We start from the raw sequence: 6027 nt of genomic DNA on the forward strand, positions 1-6027 counted from the left end.
AAAAAGTGGCTAAAATTGGGCCACGTGGTTTATGGAAGCCCCGTAAAGAAGTGTACGTCACCTTTACATCGTACGGATTTGCAGAAAGCATAGCAGCTTTCTACCGTCTGAATATATACTTTTATACTGCACGAGCTAACGTCGCGTTTATGTAAATTTTTGTTACTTCTGTGTAGAATTTCGTCACAATTTATCTTTTTTCCTAAGGTGAACAAATAGACCATGCAAGTATCTTGAAACTGGAAAGAGCCAATAATAATCTCTTTTTTCAACCAAAACGGTGATTTCATTTAAAGAAATGTAGAGGTCAAATAAAAAACTATGTTTCTTTAATTTAAAGAAATTTTCCATTTTGATTAATCAAATATTTCTTTTATTTAAAGAAATTTGTCCATCATATTGGGTCTCCTATTTTGAATTTTTATATTTTGACTTCAGATTTCTAATCAGCGATCGAGACAACCCCAAAATACTAAGTTCAGAGCAAATCAGTTCATTTCTTTGTTTTCATTCGGCCACATTGAATCCGCATCTTCAGTTTTCAAATGTTTAAAATTGTGACCTTAGGTTCAAAATGAGCGAGTCAAAAACCCTTAGCTAGATATTGAGTTCAAAGCCAATCAGCTCATTTTATTAGCTTCATGCCGCCGTATTGGATCCGCCATATTGTATTTTGAAAATTTCCAAATTTTGAACCCAGTTTCGTAATCAGTGATCCAAAAACAGAAGGCAACATTTTTAAATAACCTTGGATTTAAAAAATTTTTGGGCAATAAATAATTGTTTAAATAATTACATGTTTTTAGAAAAATTTATTACTCCAAAAAATGACCAAATATTGTATTTAAATTGGAAAATACGATTATTTAAAAAATTTTTGGGCAAGAAATAATTGTTTAAATAATTTACACTTTTTAAACAATTAAAAAGTCATGGTAAATATTCAAATTGTCCATTAGTAATTATTTGTATGAAAAAGACGACGGAAATTGCTCAAAAGTAACAATAATAGGTAAATATGTAGTTTTTTTGATTTTGGGTCATATTTGTGATGCTGCGGGGAGGGTGGGGGTAGGTTGGACATGCAAATTATTATTATGGTTTTATTTCGTAAACACTTTTCTCAAAAACCTAAAAGACTTTCCCATGTTAATTAAATGGGATTTTGAATTGTTAATATTCGAATTTCGAAAAAAGAAAAATAATAGATTTTATTTCACCGGAAATGGAAACTTTTGGGGAGTGTTATACAGTCTAGAGTGACAAAAAATTTCGCAATGTATCTTTGGACCATCCTGGTCAGGCATACATATCTCACCTTTTAGAGCTAAAAAAAATACTCTCTTCACTCCACATTTTTTAACTTCATATTTAATAGTACTCGTAACTTGAACTAATTATTTTTTGGTTTGTTGGCTTTGCCGTCCGTTCACAAAACTAATTTGAAAGTGTTAAATCCTTCAACCCAAAAGAGTAAATAATTTTAAATATGTATGTCTATCAAAACTGATTAATTCAAAATTAAGAGCGTTTTATAATAAAACAATGTGAATACTATTAATTTATTATGTTAATTATGTTACTTAATTAATTACTCTGGTCGAAAAAATAACATCAATGTTCTACAACTTTAAATCAATTATTTAAAATTGAACTATTTTACTTTTCAATAAAAGATATTGTGATTCAAATAAATTTCAAACTATATTTTTAAATTTAAATTGACCAATGTCAAGTTACAGTAACGACCTTCCTGATCACTCAAAAAAATGTCTGGTTAAATCAACCAGAATTCTGGTTAAATATGCTCCTACTATTTTTTCTGGTTAAATTAACCATTCAATCTGGTTAATGTAACCAAATTTCTGGTTACTCTAACCAGAAAAAATACTAAGGCCATATTTAACCAGAATTCTGGTTGATTTAACCAGAAACTTTTTTGAGTGATTGAAACATTTAAATGCACATAAATTCATAAAATTAAAAATATGTGTATATTATTGTCAGTCATTAAATTATAATAAAATCTAGTCCGACACAGTAATTTCAATTCAATGTAATGTATAAGAGCGAAATGTTTTGAACTAAAATTCCATAATTTCACTTTTCAATAAAAGATATATGAAAGTAAAGAATTAAAAATCTATAGATTCATATACTGAACTTAGAGCTCAGAATTCAAAAGTAAATAGTAAAATTCAAGAATCTCAAGAACGAAACGATTCACGGAAGAAGAGCCTCTCTTATAAATTCTGCACGGCGACAGCATCCCTGCGATAAAAAGATCGTGATTCGAGTATAATTATTTTTTAAATTCGAAATTAACGCCGAAACGAACCTGCAATATCTGAAACGGAAGGAACGGTGAAATTATTTCAATGATAGTATCACTGAAATGGAATAGCTGCGAGAAATTAATCGTGCGCCCCGTGCTCACGAACCAGTAGCCTCTCGGCTATATCGCTGTGTAAATCTATTACATATAATAAGAATCCAATTTACATAATTAGAACTGTTTCTAAACAGATCCTTTTACTTTTCCACCTGTTCTAATCCTGATTCTTTTTCAAATCTGGCATCATTGTTTACGGTTCGATTGAAATCTAATTCAATTTTCGCTTCTTTGGAGATATCAATGCTTTACAAACCTAGTGAATAGTAGTTCAATGCAAGAAATATTGTAGCCGTCTAACAATATAAATGATCAGAAATAAAATTAATTTGAGTGAATTTTGTAAAATTAGTAAATTACAATGATGACTGTTCAAAAAAGTGTGAAAACTGAATTAATAAAAAATGGCAAAATAGTTAAGGCTATTTACTTTTCATCAACCGCAACTTAGAAAATGTACGTTTCTAAATCTAACCTCTTTTTAACAGGGGTGAAAAAGAAAAAACTCTTCAGAGTCCGTAATACAACAAGAATTTTATTTTTAAAGCGAAGAAGAATTATTATTAAGATTTGACCAATTCAAATTCAAATTTTTTTCTCGACACTTAAGCAAATAGAATTGATTTTAATCCCTGTTTAAATTTAGATTTAAAAAAATACACTTTTAAGGTTGAGATTTATGGGACGTAAGTAACCTTTACTATTTTGACATTTATTATCCTTAACTCAATATCAATTTAAACGGATATATTAAAGAAAGCTTGTTTTTGCAAAGCCGCGGGTTTGTATGGAAAGTTTTACAAAGTCATACCAATTGTTTAAGAAATTTCTATTTGTAGAATTACTTTTTACTAGCAAATCATTAAAAGTTAGTATTTTTTAGAATTAATGATACAATTATTAACGAGTGTTAATTGTAGTTATGATTTTAGAATATTTAGCAGTTGTTTATACAATTTTTTTATACTTCGTAAAACTTTAAAAGTTATTATTTTCAGTAATTAATAACGCAGGTAATGAATGTTAAGAGTGATATTCGTTATGAAAGTTAGTTTGAAATTACTTAAATATTTAATATTACTTGCGCCTTTTCCTGGAAAAGGTGCAGAACATTCAAGTTTTTCCGAATCTCTTGCATTATGTCGCTTATTAATCAGTACACCAAACTCTCGCTTTCAGTCACTCCGTTCTCGTCCTTCCTAGAACTGCTGGCTCGCGCAGTTTTTCCGGGGAGCAGGGCGAGAGCGGTTGCGACATTATATAGATATATACGTTTCGGTCCGCCTGAAACCAGTCCATGGCGATTTGAAGGCAATCCCCGACACTGGACTGAAAGCGAGAGTTTGGTGTATTTTCTTTTATGAACGAAATCGATATGGAAAAATAACTATCGATAAGTTTACAGAAAAAAATTGTCGGTAAAAGATGATTATTCTTTAAAATATCAGGGTACAAGTTCTGAAGTAAGAAATTACTGAATAATACGTGACATAGTGTAAGAGATTATTTTTTAAACTAGAATTTTCTCCACCTTCCCTATTAAAAGGCGCAAGTGAATGATTATTATTTGCTTAAATAATTGCAAACTGTCTTTCACGATAAATAGTAAATTTTCAATATTTATGACGAAACACATTATTTAAACAAATGAAAATTGTTTAAATGATTGTAAACTGTATTTCGAAAAATCTAATTTGCTAATACAAAAATTGTTAGAAAAATTACCAATTATTGGTAAAAAAAAACATTATTCTCCAAATTCGTTAATTGTGTCATTAATTTAAAAAAAAATAACTTTTTACAATTTAAAGGCAAAAACTGTTTTAGCAAATTAAAATTGTTTAAATAATTACCATATATGTTAATCCAGAAATATAATTAATGAAATTCAGCAACTGTATCATTGATATCGTAAATAATAATTTTTTACGATGTACGGGCGAAGAAAAATATTGAAGGTTTAAGCAATTCCAAATTAGTTTGAAAATACATTGAAACTTATCACTTATCGAATAATCATAGTTAATGTTGAGAAAGTTCGAAAAACTACCGTATTTTGCATGCATTTTACATTAAAGTGCTATTTTGCTTTTTTTTGTTGCATTTTTCAGGCACAATTCAAGGAATTGTGGAGGTCAAAATTAAAAGTTATTGGGTGGACATTATTTCTTAAACATTCCTTTATAGATGGCTTAACTGAAGTTTACCAAATTTAAATAAAAAGTAAGGGAGATTTGATACGTTTGGGACACTTTGACATTTTAATTTGCGCAAGCTTCTGTTAAATAAAAACAAGAATTCAACGATCAAATTTGGACCAAAAGGAACTGAAACAGAAAATTTGTTAATAATTATTTAGCTCTCAGTATTTTTATTATTAATATTATAATCATTATACCATTAAGCCAAATCCGTTTCGGGGTAAAAGTAACTCACTCGGCGATTAATATAGATTTTCCGTGTTGCTTATTGTAAATAACACGTTCGTTACGAAACATAGCTCTGACCCAGGTCGCTGATCAATCTCTCAAGCGATCAGCCTAGGTGAATAGCTTCACAATGTCATAATGCAAAGCTGTTCACTCGGGGCAATTAGTGTCCAAGGTTTTTGTTTCGGATTACATTCACTAAACGGGATCTACAGTTTTGTTGTTGATTATGACAAACAATACAAAAATATTAAAAAGTTTGTCTAACCTCTTAACATTTGTTATTTTCACATCCAAAAGTATGTTACCTCACATTAATGAACATGAATGCATAATTCTATTTACCATTAGAGGTATTAAGTAATAAATTGTTGAAGAAAATTTGAGAAATTTTTTATTAATATGAAAAAAAAAATCTTTTAAGTTTGGGGTTATTGGACGTATACTTGTAATAGTTTGAAAACTAATAAGAGTTTCGAGTTTGTAATGTTTTAAATTGTAAATGAAGTAATTTTGGTTAAATTGATTTTAATTACTCCTTATAATAACTTTTTTGCACTAAATTCTAAACAAATTTACCTTTAGACTACACGAAGCATGAGGAATCATGACAGAGTGATGATTATATTTTTTATTAGATGTTATAATCTTACCAAACGTACCGTTTTTACGTTCTCAGATACTATTAATTCTAAAAGTTAGTGCAAATATTTTTTTTTAAGCATTGCAGGAGTTTCATAAATAAATAACCGAACAATATTATAAAACTCAAATTCATCCGATAGAAAAGTATAAAAAAAGATAAAACGCTGAAATATCGAAAACCTACATTTTTACTTTCAAACTTTCAAAATTAATTTTTTTGATTTTTAAGTAATTAAAAATTCCTGTCATGTAGAAACTTTGGACATCGTTCACTGGAGTTAAAGAAGCATATTTAAATAGAAAACAAAAGCCTATACTTTTATTTTTACTTTTAAATTGACTTGTCCCAGAAGTACTGCTGTCTCAAACGCACCGACTCTCTCCTATTTATTTTTTTATTTTTTCGAAAACCGAGCATTTTCCATTTAAACCCCTATGTTAACTTTAAAAGCCCGGGCACTCAACCACCGAAAATAAAAAGTCAAATTTTTACAGGTATAAATTTTTATCAGCGCTTAGTGTATCAAAAATACATCACTTCAATTTTCAATGACTTACGTC

This window comes from Belonocnema kinseyi, chromosome 7 (genome assembly GCF_010883055.1).
Source record: "Belonocnema kinseyi isolate 2016_QV_RU_SX_M_011 chromosome 7, B_treatae_v1, whole genome shotgun sequence".
NCBI classification, from domain to species: domain Eukaryota; kingdom Metazoa; phylum Arthropoda; class Insecta; order Hymenoptera; family Cynipidae; genus Belonocnema; species Belonocnema kinseyi.